The sequence below is a fragment of the Macrobrachium nipponense genome, chromosome 27 (assembly GCF_015104395.2).
Source record: "Macrobrachium nipponense isolate FS-2020 chromosome 27, ASM1510439v2, whole genome shotgun sequence".
Taxonomy (NCBI): Eukaryota; Metazoa; Arthropoda; class Malacostraca; order Decapoda; family Palaemonidae; genus Macrobrachium; species Macrobrachium nipponense.
Genome location: NC_087216.1, coordinates 19213569 through 19231068, shown reverse-complemented (window position 1 = coordinate 19231068; position 17500 = coordinate 19213569). Strand labels below are relative to the sequence as shown.

Below are 17500 nucleotides of genomic sequence, written 5' to 3'. Positions count from 1 at the left end.
AAAATGTTGGCTCAGGAGCTGAACTAGCTATTTCATATTCCTTCTCTCCTTCTCTCGCTCTATCTTTCTATTCTCTCTATTCCTCTCTCTCTCTCTCATAATATTTTTATATATATGCATACGTACATACATACATATTTACATATATATATATATATATATATATATATATATATATATATAGTATATATATATATATATAATATAAACATACACACGTATGATTTATCCCAGGACAAATGCTGAACGATCACCTATAATTAAGTTCATATATAAACAGCCCTTATTCCCCAATGTAAACAAAGGACGTAAACAAGCGATAATATGAGTTACGCCAGAAATGATACGAAATGTCTCTGAAATGTTAAGACGTGTGCGTAGCTCCTCCCCCTCCAACCCCCACACCCCCTTCCATCTGACCCCCATACACCCCACGAGGGTCTCGGCTACTCCAAATCCCGGCACTATCATGGCTAAAATCTGGCCCTGCCCAACGCAGAGCGGGGTCCCACAGTCGCCGATATTTTTCGGTGGTTCGTGGGCCCGCTGTTGCGTAGCTTTCTAATGTAAAGGTTATAGTGATTAGACAAAATAGATTTATTGGAAAATGAGTAAAAGTCATCCAGGTAAATCTTGAGTTATGTTGCACAGGTTACGAAGTAAATGTTATAGTGATTAGACAAAATAACTTAGAACAATGAGTCAAAACATATCCAAGCAAATCTCGGGTATGTTGCACTGACTGCGATGGAAAAGTTATAGTGATTTGAAAAAAAGAAAGAAAACTTATCCTTGTACACACTCGGGTAAATCAGGAAACAAACCGACATTGTACAGTAACAATGAGTATACTCCAAACAAAGAAACCCAGACTAAAAATAATGAAACAAATGGCAAACATAGACGTAAGATTATATCACATTCGTAATAAAACCATCTCAAAATCAAGCAGATATAAAAAGGGGTTCGACAACAAACATTCACAATGAGCTCCGAAAAACAATCAGGTAGAGATAGTAACATATAGTTTACAGCACAATCTGTCAGCATAAACGGTAACAATACACAAGTGAACAATGTAAATGTATCACAAAAGAAAAAAAAAAGGGCAACGAATTCATCAAATTTATCAATTATTCATGACAAACACATTCGTAAAATGCGTCTTTACCATTTTCCTTTTCAGAGATGTTCGATTTTTTTTACAGTTTTATTTTATTATCGTCGCGTTTATTATGATTCAACAACATAAAAGGTAAAAGGAATATTCTTAACAATGGATATATCTATTTAAATATATACTTTATTACTGAAGCTGTAAATTTTGGTGTTTTGCTACAAATGATAATTATTCGGAAAACTGATTTCATCTCGATACTCTATAATAATAATAATAATAATAATAATAATAATAACAATAATAATAATAATAATAATAATAATAATAATAACAACCAATGAAAATTCGACCTGCCCCAGGGGTTCCCCAGCCCTACTTGGAGAGCCCGCGCCACCAGGTTAAAAGGTGAAGGACTCGCTTTTAGAATAACAACAACAACAACAACAACAACAACAACAACAACAACAATAATAATAATAATAATAATAATAATAATAATAATAAATTGTTTACTGCCATCACAAGGATATATTTAATAGAACACCAAGCAACATCATCATCATCATCACCATCATCATCATCATCATCATCATCATCATCATCATCATCATAATAATAATAATAATACTAATAATAATGGAGAACCAAACCCACTGTTATTTAAATGTACATATATTTAAATTAAGGGGAACCAAACAGATTCCCGAAAGCTCTCCTTAAAGTTTGAAATTCAAATATATGTACACTTACGTAACTGTGGATTTGTTTCTCCATTTGAAGCCTCGTGCTACTATGAGGCTTTTTTAAATAATAATAATAATAATAATAATAATAATAATAATAATAATAATAAAGAACACAGATGTTTATATGACTTGTGATGTCTTCGGGGTCATCATAATGATACAATTGACAACGATTATTATGAATTAAATCTAAAAATAAATGTAATGATAATATCACCATATTAACGATGATGGTACTAATTGAGTTGAATGATTTTGAGTTGAATATAGAATTTAGGCCAGGGGACAGGCACTGGGACCTCTGATGATGGTAGTGATGATGACTTTTATGAGAATGAAGAGCAATACCAAGAACGACAGTTATGACATCCTAACCATCATGTGACCATTTATGTAATAGTGATAACAATAACAATAGCGGCGATTTATCAAACAAACTTTTTAAAGAAAAGATTAACATGTATATATATCTATATATATATATATATATATATATATATATATATATATACAGATATATATATAATATATATATATATATATATATATCATATATATATATATAACTCCACATACACACACAAACATACTTATACAAAAAAAATCGCACACAAAGTAAAAAATAAGTACAATGCAGACACACACACACATACACTAACACTTAAACACATACACAAACACGCACACACACGGAGACGGCATATCTGTCAACCTATAAGGCTGGGGCAATAAATTATGGAGGAAGGTGGATCGCCAGCGACTTGGCCAACCAATACCCTTTAGCCTGCCGGAGGACCTCGAAAGTGGACCGCAGAGATGTAGCATCTTGTGACACTTATGCATTATAGACACCTTTTATTTCACTTCTCCTCGCCCTGGGAAGGGGAGACCTTAGAGAGAGAGAGAGAGAGAGAGAGAGAGAGAGAGGAGAGAGAGAGAAGGTTTCCGCTGTAACAGAGGCAGGCATCCAGTAAGGTTTGTGTGTGATGTATCTGAATATATAGGCAGCTAAATGACTATAAATATAAATAAAATAAATAAATACGTAGACAGATAGATAGATAGATAGATAGACTGAGAATTATTGACCACAACATTATACAACTATTATACATCGTGCAAGTACGTATTACTGAATAGATATATATGTACAGTAAAACTGCATGTATACTGTCTAAACGCACATATATTAATTACACGTATAAATGATGGGACTGAGACACACAGTAATTGTGTATGCACGAAAGTGTATAACGACAAATTAACGACAATAATAACGAAAATACACCACTAAAAATAAATTAACGATGATACTAACGAAAATACACCAAAATAAATACGACAAAATGCGACCGCTCGGTGATATACACCGAAGAGCCACAGTCAGATGCCTGCGCATTGAATCAATCGTCTCTAGAAAGGAAGACGACTCAGAAAATAGGAGAGGTTCCGTCTCTCTCTCTCTCTCTCTCTCTCTCTCTCTCTCTTTCTCTCTCTCTCTCTCATACAGGGACTTACATACTAGTTTGGAGTCTCCGGCACTGTTACCTTCACGTCCAAGTTTCTCCGGGAAAAGTTAACGTACATAGAGTAAGATGTTACTTTCTTTATTTCCTTTTCACACTTTCTTTTCGTGGAGATAGTCCAAGTCCCATTTGCAAACTTCGCAACTAATTTCTATTTTTATTTTCACACTCTCATCCTCAACGAGCCACAAATCCTGACAGTTTTCCGTCACTGCTCGACGCTAATCAAAGAAGGTAATCAAGTCGTTCTTCTCACGTGGGACAGGTGAGCGAACCTACGCAGACGGAGGAGTCGGAGGAGGAGATGAACGACCAAGCGGAGACCTCCTTCGTCCGAAGTTGCCTTCCAGTTCACCGGTTCCCGTCAGGAGACGACGATGACACCGGGAGGAAATTCTCCGCCCGGTATTACCGAAGGAGCGGAACCTGGTCTTCGAAAAAAAAGCTTATCTCCGACTTCTTTTTCCCTACAACCTGCTACTTCTCATCACGATCAATCAACGAAACTTCACCTTGACGAACTACAGATCTAGTAGCTATATCCGGTAATTCCTCGAGAGTTCTTCCCGGCGGCGTCGACGTAGGTCTAGGCAAGGCAACCCATCCAGAGACCGACCCCAGTACGAAGAACAACCCTTCCTTCACTTGTAGCAACGATGCACGAACTGTCTCTTGACAATCTGAAATCGAAACGTTGTGTGCCAGAGACAAAAATATCCCCCCTCATTGATAGGTAGGTGAGTTTGCCGCCGTGTGCCTCGAAAAGAGAGAGAGAGAGAGAGAGAGAGAGAGAGAGAGAGAGAGAGAGAGAGAGTCAAGCCTGCCTACCTGGCGAGGGATATTGTGGTGGTGGTGGTGGTGGTGGTGGAAGGGTATGGCAGCTGTCAACAACGGCACAGTCTTACGACGGTGGTGGCAGCAGAAGGCAGCTATCGGCAGGAGGAGTCGGCACACGACCACACGACACTGCCCTCGTGCACTGCACAGGGCCTGAGCCAACAACTGTGGCGCCACACATGCTCTCACCTCTATCTCTCTCTCTCTCTCCCTCTCTTTCTCTCTCTCTTTCTCACACTCCTCACGCACACACACATATTACTCTCTCTTTCTCTCTCCCTCTTACTCTCTCACACTCCTCACGCACACACACACACATATATATACTCTCTCTCTCTCTCTCCCATATCAATTAAGAGCTGCTGCTCCTCCTCCTCCTCCAAAATGAACCCTCATTATCATTTCCCCTTTCTTCTTAAACCCATCGTTCTCTCCTGCTTTTAATCATTGCTTCCCTTTCCTTATTCTCTTTCTCTCTCTCTCTCTCTCTCTCTCTCTCTCATTTCCCCTTCGCTCGGCGCCAAACCCAAGACACTAGATGGCGTTCTAAGCCCTGTGGCTCTCTCGGTGTGACGTCACGCGCCAACACCAATGAGAAGCCAGGTGGGCGGGAGGAAGGCACTGGCCAGAGGGGAAGGCCGAGCAGACAGGTAAAAGGAAGGGGAGAGAGAGAGAGAGAGAGATACGAACAGGGACAGAGAGAGTAAAGAAGAGAGATACGAACAGGAACAGAGAGAGAGAGAGAGCAGATAACGAACAGGACAGAGAGAGAAAGAGAGATCGAACAGACAGAAGAGAGAGAGAGATATGAACATAGAGAGAAACAGAGATATGAACACAGGAAAAGAGAGAGAGAGAGAGAGAGAGAGAGAGAGAGAGAGAGAGAGAGACACGGAAGCACAGGAGAAAGGAGTAAAAATTATAATGAACTCGACTCTCTCTCTCTCTATCGATTTTCAGCACAGATACAAAATAATATATTTTTTGTAACCATGTGTCCATAATACTCAACTGGAAGAGCAATTGATAGAAGCAAGAAGGACTCCACTCGCCATATATTTTTCTCCCACGAAGAGGAAAAAAAATTAAATAAACGAATAAACAACGACAAAAAATAGGGATAAGAGACCTACATAACGTAGATCGATAACAACACCGTAAGCAAAGGATCAAGGTCACCGGAGGTCATGATCTCAATGGTTTCGTGAAAGGTCAGCTTATGGTAATAGAGAGAAAGAGAGAGAGAAAGAGAGAAGTTCAACACAGCGTATTTACCTGAGGATTTGCAAAATATTCTAAACAAATAATAATAATAATAATAATAATAATAATAATAATAATAATAATACTAATAATACTGTGAGAAAATACATATGTCCCATTAAGTGTATATATAATCTATATATATATATATATATATATATATATATATATATATATTATAAACTCACTCCACATTGTAGATTTCTTCACCATTTTTAGTGACTTCGTGCAGTTACGAGAATTTTTTTAAACAAAAAATATAAAAAAAAATAATAATAATAATAAGAAGAAGAAGAAGAGAAGAAGAAGAAAGAAAAGAAGAAGAAGAAGAAGAAGAAGAAGAAGAATGAAGTGGCACTTGTGATAAATCCAAAAAATCATCAAAATGAACCAGTTGTGAAAGACGACAATTAAGAACAAAAAAGCGAGGAACCTGGTATACTACTGAATATCCTTGCAATCGCATTGGGTACCTCGCATGATTTACAAGCATATGAAGTTACATATGCTTGCAAGTAATAATAATAAAGCAATAGCAAACGGGGCAAACACAGCTTTGAGTATTTCTAATATTTCTCGGGACGAACGACTGAAGGTGACTGAAACAACGATTATGAAGAAAAGTGATATTTATTTAAAAAAAAAAGGAGTAAAATAAATATGCCAATAGGCAATTTCATTTTTTATTTTCGATTCCTATAGATTTTTGGCATTATGCCAAGCACTGGGGCAACTAAGGCCATTAAGCGCTGAAACGGAAATTGACAGTCAAAAGGTTGAGAGGTGTAACAGGAGGAAAACCTCGCAATTGCACTATGAAACAAGTGTTAGTAGAGGGTGTACAGTAAGATGGAAGGAAGAGAATATGAACGGAGGTACAGTAAAAGGAATGAAAGTAGTTGCAGCTAAAGCCTGAATTGATATTTTGAAGAGCTGTCGCACGTTAATGTTAGGAAAGAAGGGGGAATTAGTGATGCCAGAATTACTGTAATGTAGACTGCCGACAGAAGTGAATGAGATTTGTGTAAAAAGACAGACGCACATAACAACAAAAGCTCCACGACTGTGCTCACTAGTGAAAACCGCGCTAAAGGTGTCAGTGATATAGATGACTTGCCTGGGATTCATAGTAGGGGAGGGTCCTGTCATTGAAAGCAGGGTAAAAAATCAATTTGGCAAAGGAAAACGTCACTGTTGGAAGAGCATATCTACTAGAAAATTCAGTTATTTGGTATCTCTTTAGCAGAGCAACTGACAAAGAGTGAAAAATGCTTGTGGCAAATGCAGGAATGACGGACGATGAGAGGGGCCAACTGTTATAATGTTAGGTGCAAGGTCTCAGTATTATTAAGTAGACGTCTGAAGGATTAAGTACCAAGAGGAAAAGTCTCCTGTAACATCATTCTATTTTGAAAGGCATTGACAAGACTAACAGGTCAGTAATGTGATGAGTTAATAGGTTTAGTGACGAAAGTACCATCTGCCTTCGCTATCGTAGACTCCAGAAGAGAAATGACATCTCTGACGTAACACAGAGTCCATAACAATGGTGTGTTATATCTCCTGGTTTCTTCTTCGTGATTATGATGAAAGTTGGGGGTGGAATGTAAGACATTTCAGCAACCTGTAGTGTTATATATATATATAATATACTATATATATATATATATAAATATATATATATGTATTATATATATAAAATATATATGTGTATATATACTATACATATCATATATATATTATATATATATATATATATATATATAATATATATATAATATAGTCATGGAGTGGACGAGTCGCCGTGGTAAATCATTCAGAATTAAAAACGTAACACGGAGAGGAAATCAAGAGACAGTTGAGAGTTTTCGTTAATATGTCGGACGTAGAATCCCCACAGTCGGTATAATAAAAACTGAGGTAATGAGAAAAAACAGAGAAGGGGAAGCAGGAATGACAATACAATGGGTACAAGTGGAAATGGCCGAATGAAAACAGAAAAAACCTGAAAAAAAAAAGTCCCACAGAGTAATGAAATGGCAAACCAAAGAGACTTTATGAAATACAAGAAAGAGGCCGAGAATGAAGTTTGATTGGTGAACAGTTTTGTCTATGGACATGACAAGTGATAAGAACATCCCAAGACAGACGAATCAACGAGACGAGGTAAATAATGTATAAAGATCTGATGCAACTCCAAAAATACATTCAATTTATCCAGATCGGTTAAGACAGAAAATTTGATAAAAATGGAAAGATATAACGGAAATCATTTTTCTTTTCATACATAATTTTTTCAAGTATCTATCTACTGACAGAACTCGCATGGTATTCGTCCACTCAATACAATGTCACGTATCATTCTTTATTTTTATTGTTTAAGATAAGAATCAGTAACACAGTAAAAGAAGATTCAAAATGAAAAAAACTTTAGCACTAATTATATCTACATGATTTATATTATGCTTCATATTATGATTTCAGTTTTATTTTTAATATTCAGAACAACAGCTATTGAACAAAAGTGAAAAACTGAAAACCACGCTTTCAAAAAAAAAAACTGGATGTATTCTAAAACATCACATCCAGGAAATAAATGAATAATCTGTTCCCTGGCGTCGCAGGAGTCAAGGTCTTAAATAAATCTAGTAGTAGTCACGCGACAGACCTTCGGAATTACCTCACCAAAAACATTCAAAGCGATATAATGTTACAACGTCTTAGGCGAGTCTCATAGTAGAGAATATGAAACACTATTGGATTTCTTTCACCAACAAATACCAATGATATGATGTTATAAGAAAAGAAACACGGCCGCTTACATAAATTACGAGTGATATATTCTCAAGGAGAAACCAAATCTCTATTATATTCGAGAAGACAATAATCGTGTGATATCAATCTACTCCTTCAAAAGGCTACATTTTATTTATAAAAGACACTGATGAAATCAAAATCCTGACACAGCTCAATATGATTAACATGTAAATGTTTTGTGTGTATGAGAGAGAGAGAGAGAGAGAGAGAGAGAGAGTTACAAGGATTAGGATGTCTCAAAGACCTGTTAGTCCATCCGAGTAGACATATCGAATGTTCACTTATCTCTAGGAGCAGGTTTTACTGTTCATTCAGTGTCCTAATGATTTTCTCTAGCTCGTGTTCAGATGTGAGAGAGAGAGAAGAGAGAGAGAGAGAGAGAGAGAATGAATTATGACAAATGACCATGGGAACCACAAGAGACCATTAGCTGCTATTCCAGATCGTGAAAATCAAGTTTTAACTTTCTGAAGACAAATAAAAACAAAATTCTGTTTCGTATCTGCTTGCTTCCATTCCTCCTGCCAGCTGGCTGGAACTGTTGTTGACTGCCTGTTCTCTCTCTCCTCTCTCTCTCTCTCTCATCGTGTAAAACCACCGACAAGAATAATTTACAACATGACTAACTTGACTACCCTTGACCCACTGAGGAAATAAAGCTTGAACTGAACAAAAAGACCTCTAGTTAATATAAAAATAAAATAAACTTAATAAAAATAATAATAAATATATATATATATATATATGATATATATATATATATATATAGATATATATAAATATATTTATATATATATATATATATATATATATATATATATATATATATATCTATATAGGATATATTATAGTAATATATATTATAATTATATATATATATATATATGTATATTATATATATCTCCACATCACATACTCACACTTCCATCATGTGTCAGTGGAAATATATATACGATGAATATTGACTAACATTATAAGTAAAAATAAGACAAAAAATAGAAATCAAGACAAATGATAACGATCTATCTCAATTGTTTTTGGACAAATTATAAAAAATCCATCTCAAAAACGTTTGTAGATAAATTATAAAAAATAACACCCATCTAATTCCAATGATAAAAAAAAAAAATCCATCTAAAAAAATTGCAGACAAATCATCAAAAAATCCATCTAAAAAAAATTGTAGACAAATGATAAAAAAACCATCTAAAAAAATTTAAACTTAAAATTGTCATGACAATGAAAAAAAAAAATCAAAAAAAAAGGATCGACAAAATGCCAATATGAGAAAACAAAAGTCGAGACGGCATCTCTTTCCTCCCCGATTTCCTCAGGCGGTCCACGAGTCAATTACGCCTTTCCGAACGTCCCATCCCCTCCCCCACTTTCCTTTATAACCCCAGATACCACCCTCCCACCCCACCCCTACCCCAACCCCCAGGGGACTTTCTTCCCTCCCCCCAAGAGCGGCACAGACATGAAAAACAGAAGTAGCAGCAGACAAGTAGCACAGAACGTGGGTATCGAAAAATGAAGAAAAAAAAAAAAAAAACTCGGTGGGGGGGGAAGAATGAAGTATGGGAAGGGAGAGGGGAGAAGGGGAGAGAATTGGACGGGGGGGGTGGGGGGTTAACCGGAGGAGAGGTTAACATCTTATAGAGGTGTAATGTTACATAACTCCCCAAAAGTTTCCCTTAAGGTCGTCAGCCTTTCTCTCTCTCTCTCTCTCTCTCTCTCTCTCTCTCTCTCTCTCTCTCTCTCTCCTGTGAGCGATTGCTGGTCGGAACAGCTGTTGACCAGCGTCATCATCATCATCATCATTGTCGTCCCCCAGATCTCTCTCTCTCTCTCTGAGTTAATTATAACGTCATATTTCCCAAGTCGAACGTTTTGAAAAATTATACAGTACAAAATTCCGAGGAGCGATAACGTAATTGGAACGAAAATGTCACCACAAGAGAGAGAGAGAGAGAGAGAGAGAGGAGAGAGAGAGAGAGAGAGAACCTCACTATAGGAAATGACTGAGTTACCCTGACACAAAGGAGAGAGAGAGAGAGAGAGAGAGAGAGAGAGAGAGAGAGAGAGAGAGATTCCCCATAAGCACCAGCCGATTAATGCAACAACAATATCCATTATAGACGTGACCCTAACACATACACGTGCCTTTCCCTTACGACCCCAAAAGAAATATATGGCCCTAGGGGACACATAATAATAAAAACCGCTCCTTGAATAAACGATTGACACTTCACTGAACCACGTGAACAGCCCTGACCTAGGACAACCCTTTCAGCTTTGCCCTCTCTCTTTCTTTCTGGATACTAATTCCAAAACTCGATTATGTAGGCTTTACGGGATCTGTGGGAACTTTTAAAAGCGAGGCTTGCACCTGATTGATATGGTTTGTTGCTTGTTGCGAGTTTCAGTGACCCGGTAGGGAGTCTGATCTTGCCCAAGGGGTTGGCCTGTTTGTGCATAAATGCTTGTGGTTCATAGTATTGACATTGCATATTTCTGAAGGAGCTTATTAAACAGTTTAATGAGGATTCTTTTTTTCCAAATGTGACCGCATAGTTCTTCCAATAAGTCTTTATTCTCTCTCTCTCTCTCATATATATAGAATATAAATCTATTAAATTTATATAAATATATATATATATATATATATACATATATATATATATACATACACATAAATATATATATTATATATATAATATATATATATATATATATTATATTATTGTAGGAAACCAACTGAAATTTAGACAAAATTAAAAAAATTGCAAGTTTCAATTTTTTTCCAAATTTTAGCGAGTTTCGTACAACATAATACTTTAGTGTACGGATATAACGTTCATAGCTTTGCTATATATATTAAACACATGCATTATTTTTCTTGTCTTTCCTTCCGTTATCTTCATTCTTACATATGACCATTCAATTATGTGGAATCTTACTTTGGCAAGTTCATGAAACTTTATACCTAACATGATGACTCGGCTACTCTCTTAGTAGCTTCCCGGGCATCATTGTGACTCACTACAACTCACATTCTTGAGCAAGTTGCTAGTCTTTGTCGTCGTCTGACCTGCGGTAACTAGCGGCATGCCCTTGTACCCAAAGATGATACCATGCTAGTTTAGGCATCTGTCAATCATAGGTGGTCAAAACTATCCAGGTATCGAGAAGTTTTGAAATGAAGAAAAACTAGATTTTCAAGTTTTATTTTCTCCAATTCGTTTTAGTAGTAAAATATTCCAGACTGAAAGTCAACGTAATCCATTAAACGTTGCCTCACGGTGCCAAGACAGCTTTGAAATGTCTTCCCACTGACCGCATCTTATTCGTTTAAATAATACAGAAATGAAACACACATTCATGAATAGTTATACATTTTATACCGGGACAAAAAATGAGCTCCGAAAGTAGTTCCTCAACTTATTAAAAAAAAAATCCAGCAACGAGCAAAATGTACAAAATAAAAAAAAAGGCAAGAAAGACACAGAGGAAAGTAGGACTTGGTTAAGGAAAATCTAATTATAATCCCAAAACACAAAACCGTACCGACAATAAGTCAATAAGCCCTCTGGGCCCACTCATTTTATTCGTTAGGCTTAAGACAACCTTTATGAATATTTCTAGGTCAATCGTACACAGAGAGAGAGAGAGAAACAAAATTAATGGATTCTGCATCCAGTGTTCAGAAGCTTGAGAGAGAGAGAGAGAGAGAGAGAGAGAGAGAGAGAGAGAGAGAGAGTTCTGCATCCCGTGTTCAGAAGTGAGCTCAAGTCGTGTCATCGGCATCCACCAGCCCCCAGCTGTGAAAAGGAGAGGTGGTCTCTTTACACTGTCCAGCGATGGTGTGATGGCCTAAGATTCAGAGTGAATTTTTATTTTTAAGAAGAAGATCCTCTGATTAATACATAAATTAATTTCAGGAGTAAAGGTAAGAATAAGATAAACTGATAGGTATTAGTTACGTTTCATGGAAGGTTAGTACCTTCTGAAGGTATCCCTCACATACTACACACGAGTGAACTTGTGTGTGTGTGTCTGTGAAGAGAGAGAGAGAGAGAGAGAGAGAGAGAGAGAGAGAGAGAGTTTATGTGTGTGTAAATGTGAGTGTATGTTCTTAAGTGGTGAAAGAGAGTGAACTGGGGGTGAAATCTCGTGTGATAAATGGAAAAGGAAATCAGATAGAGAGAGAGAGAAAGAAGAAAGGAATGAAAAATGTGACAGATTTTTTTTTCTCCTCTTCCCCTCCTCCTGAGGGCGTGGGGGCGTGTGCCCAGCTGTACGTGGGCCGGAGAGGTAAGCTGATACCCGGAGGGCGTGCAACGTACGAGGGAGAAAAAACAATAACAACACGTGTCGTGTAGGGCACGGGCGGGGAAATTCCTGCGGCTACTGTTGAAGGAACTCTAATTTTTAAGCTCGACCCCAGAGTCTGCTTTCTTATCCCGTGGCGGAAATTAAGAGAAAGAATAGATGGGAATTACTGTTAAAAAAAGCAGGAGATGCTATGTTTTGTGTCCTAAAGTTTTTACGTTCTAAGTTCTATGTTCTAAGTTCTATGTTGTAGGCTCTTATGTACTAAGTTCTATGTTCTTATGTTCTAAGTCCTGAGTTCTAAGGTCTATGTTCTAAGTTCGAATTTCTTACATTCTAAGTTTTATGTTTGAAGTTATATGTTCTTATGTTTTAAGTTCTGAGTTCTAAGTTCTATGTTTGAAGTTCTTCGTTCTTATCTTTCAAGTTCTGAGTATATTCTAAGTTCTAAGTTCAACGTTCTAAGCTAGAACTTCTAACTTAAGTCAATCTCCTTATTCATGCCGTTGAAATTATGCTGTATAGAGATAAAAAAAAATTAAATATACTTATGGAGATGTCATTAAGAGACAAGTGCTGTTGTAAACTTCTAAGTCAGAACTTCTAACTGAGGCCAATCTGGTTAACCATAACCTTAAAAAACCGGTTTGGTAGATAAGAATAACAAGTGACTACCTATTTAAAAAAAAGGATAAAATATTAACGTACAGCCTCAATCTGCGTATCCAGCCTGGGACGAAAATAAAAACAATTGTCGAGCTGAGATCTGAATATGGATCTCTTTCGCAGAAGAACGCATCCAGTTTGCACGATCGAGTTACAACCGATCAACTCGTCATCAAAATTAATTTCTGGAAAGTCTATCACCAGTCACGCCTAATTACATAATCACAGACATCATTCTAAAGAAAAGGCAGCCGACGTTATAATGTCTGATGAACTGATAACTCGAATAATTAAAGTAGGACTAAACTGGACCATAGATAAACGCCCTTCATGCCATCAAGCCGATTGCTAAATGCTCTTATATAGATTTACCTACATATTTAGTGTTTAAAACGCTCGTCACACTAGAAGTACCGATTAATTCATCGGTCTGACACATACTGAATCAAAGAAGAAAGCGGGAGGCAAAATAGTATTTAAATGTCATCTTCGCTAAACTTACCGCGATCTTATTACTTAAGGATTCGGTTCTGATAGCTAGGCTCAATGAATTCTTAAAGATGTCAGTTAATTAAGATGGGCGGGATAGATTCCCTGTCTGTCTGTCTGTCTGTCTGTCTTTCTACATAGGCATATATATACACAAGTGAAGGCACGTACATATACCTATATTCACGTGGAAAGCGAGAGAGAGAGAGAGAGAGAGAGAGAGAGAGAGAGATTCATTACAACTAGAAAGTTCCTACCTTTCTAATTTTAACAAAACATCGAAATACATTTCTTTATGAATACAATTCAGATATATTATAAAGACTGTTGGCTTTCAAAAATCACGACCACCAAGTCTGGGCTAGCGCTCTCTCTTCTTTCTATCTCTCGCTTGCTCGCTCGCGCGCTCTCTCTCTCTCTCTCGCATGCCATATCTATCCTACATAATACTAATTCCCGCTGGTGGCTGCTGCCCATATCCTTCCATTCAACCGCCCGCCCCCCCCCCCCCCTCCAATGGCACGCCATCCCTTCCAATCCTCCCACCCCCTAGCCCCCAACGTTTGCACTGTACCCAACTGTCTTTTTATGCCCCTCCCGGGGGGCAAGTCCCGCCGTCAGTCTCTACCTCCTGCGTCGGTGCCACAAGTCCCCAGTACCCACGTTTCGTTTCGTTTCGTTTCTCTCTCTCTCTCTCTCTCTCGGCAATGGAGCGACTCCCCGCCGTTTAGGCTCTTGTTATTGTGCGGGGAAAATTATAGGGAGCTTTAACTGGGGAAGTTGGAACCCAATTTCGTGAGTATGCGGAAGGACGTCGGGTTTCGTTAAAGGAGCGCTGCGCTCGTATATGTAATGATACTACATAGGTTTATGTATACATACATACAAACATGGACGTGGGCAGGACATATAACGAGAATGTCAGATCATAGATGGACGAAAAGAATAACAGAATGGGACCGCAGAGATTGCAAACGAAGCAGGGGAAGGAAGAGAAGACGATGGATTGACGAGCTCAGAAAATTTGAGGGCATAGAGTGGCATTGAAAGACCATAAACAAACGAGAGTGGAAGGATATGTCTGAGCATACACACACACACACATATATATATATAATATATGTCCCAATTTCTCTTTTTTTTTCACTTACAGAAACAGCTTTGGCGTTGGCCTGGCTATTCAATTCAATTTCCAGCTCAATGCCTTTACTATACGAAAGGTAACCACATTCCTTTATATTTTGCTTTGCTTAATTATAAAAAAAACAAAAAAAAATCATGAACTAATGGTAAGATGAAAACATCCCTTTACAGGTGCACAGAATATTGAAAAAAAAAATAATCTGACATCATCCCAAGTGTAATATCTTGTTCATTTTTGTCGTGACATAGATAAGACCTAACTTCATTTTTTTCCTACCTTAATCCTAAAGTGTTTTCAATTTAGAAGTTAATGAAAGTCGAAGACTGGAGCACAAAAAGTCGTCAATAACCACATATAATATAAATTTACAATTAGGGACACCTGTAGATTGTTCTTTCGGAACTGACGGTAAATATCGACAGCCAATGTCGTTGCGGCCAGTCGTGATTGGTGGAGGCTTATACTCAGCTCCCGCCATTGGCCACAACGTCATCGGTTGCGGATATTAAGCGTCAGCTGTATAAAAACAGAATTATTATAAAGGACTTTCTATTCATTCACACTTACGATGATTTTTGAAAAAGTAAACATTTAATATTTGACCTTTCTATGAAATAAGCAACCGAATTGAGGTTAACCACATTAAGTAACAAGAGTAGCTTTTTAAAAGTGTCTCTTAATAGTTGGTTAAACGAAGTTTTTAAAAGTAATTAATAAAGTTTAAAAAGACTTGAATTTCATATTCGAAAAGTGGTAACTTTCATGGTGAACTATCAACTTTTATTTCAAGAAATAAATGTTACTGCAACTTCCTCTTTACAATAAGAGTTAGTTTCTTCAAAGATACTAAAAACGAAAAAAGAAAAAACTTCTTAAAACAAAAAGTTTTTCCCTTTCATCTGAAATATTCAATGTGACGGACTACTACGTAACCGAAAATACTCTTAAGCTTAATTACGACTAAACATATTTTCTTTTGCTAAATATATTATATATATTTATCAGAAGATTTTGATTAAATATGAATACATACATACATATACATAAAGAATATAATATATATATAATAAATATATTATATATATATATACTTTATATATAATATATATAATATATATATATATATATAAATATATACATATATATATAGTATATATATATATATATAGATTATAATATATTATCAATACTATAAGCATATATATATATATATATATATATATATATATATATATATAATACACACACATATTTATATATACTAAAATTCATCAAGGATTTAAATCTTTTAACAACAAACGCAACATCACTTTTATTTAGCGAAAATAAATAGAATAAATAAATAAAAATAAATAAGAATAAAAACCTACCTGAAGTACCGCACAGAAAACAGCAATCGAGGCAAAAAAAAAAAAAAAAAAAATTAATTAGACAATCAAATAATAAAAAAAACATTCGCGCAGCCTTTGCACGTAACACTCGAGTGTTGTTTCCTGAACAACACTTCCCGAATGCTCAACTTTAACTACATTAACTGCCATGAACTAGAAAGCCGCATGCAGTGCGGTACCTGGAGGGCTTTTGGGTGGGGGTAATGGGAGGGGGTGCAAGATGGAAGGGATGGGGTAGGTATTGCTGCTGATCGCAGATTTGCAAGGTAGTGGAGAGAGAGAGAGAGAGAGAGAGAGAAGAGAGAGAGGAGAGAGAGAGAGAGAGCGAAAGGGGGGGAGGGTAAAGGGGATGAGCGAGAAGATAGAAAAATAATAAAAGAGAGAGGTAAGGGGATGAGAGAGAGAGAGAGAGAGAGAGAGAGAGAGAGAGAGAGAGGGGATGAGAGAGGATAGAAAAATAATGAAAATGAGAGGAAGACGTGAGAGAGAAAGAGGCAAAAAGGAAGAATCCAGGCATGAAGGAAGGGAAAGGGAATATTGAGAATTGGAGAAGGAGGGAGGAGAAAGGTAAGAGGAGAGAGAGAGAGAGTAGAGAGAAGGGGTGAAGGGGAAACTAAGGAGAAAAAAGGAGGAGACAAAGCCACGTAAAGACGGTAGGACGTCGAGCTCTACGAAACCATAAGAGGGGGGGAGGGGAGGCACGAGACCACAAATTTCCAACCCTTCCCCGCCTTTCTCCTCCTCCCCTCCCCCTAAGCCCCTTTCTGCAATTTCGGTAATTTCGCCCACTTTTCGTACCAGAACAGTATAAGCGAATCGCAACTGCCTCAGCGCCCCCCCATAATATTCGTCTCATACCGACGGTTTTCTTCTTGTCCGTTCCCCCCCCAAAAAAAAAAAAAAACCCCCCAAAAAAAAATTTTTTTTAGGGAAACCACAATATATATATATATATATATATATAGATATATATATATATATATATATATGTGTGTGTGTGTGTGTGTGTGTGTGTGTGTGTGTGTCTGTGTGTAAAATCCAAAATCATAATTATTACAATAACCGTCACTACTTGAAAACCTCAATAATTTTTTTTCTCATTTTGGCAACAACTCCTCCCCGATTATGACGTAACTCGCGGCCAGGCACTAAGTAACCTGAACGAGTCC

General features: G+C 37.0%; 1 protein-coding gene across 13 annotated transcripts in view; it reads right to left on the bottom strand.

The window, feature by feature from the left end:
* Positions 1 to 17500, bottom strand: part of LOC135200885 (myocyte-specific enhancer factor 2-like) — a 696318-nt gene that overhangs the window by 110346 nt on the left and 568472 nt on the right. The window contains exon 1 of one of the 13 annotated variants that reach the window (XM_064229620.1): positions 4221 to 4381. The exons of 11 other annotated variants lie outside the window; for them this stretch is intronic. The gene's annotated coding sequence lies outside the window, so the exon portion shown is untranslated. Of the gene's footprint in view, positions 1 to 3904; positions 4041 to 4220; positions 4382 to 17500 lie in introns of those variants that run through there. One more of the 13 variants, XM_064229621.1, reaches the window with a different exon arrangement.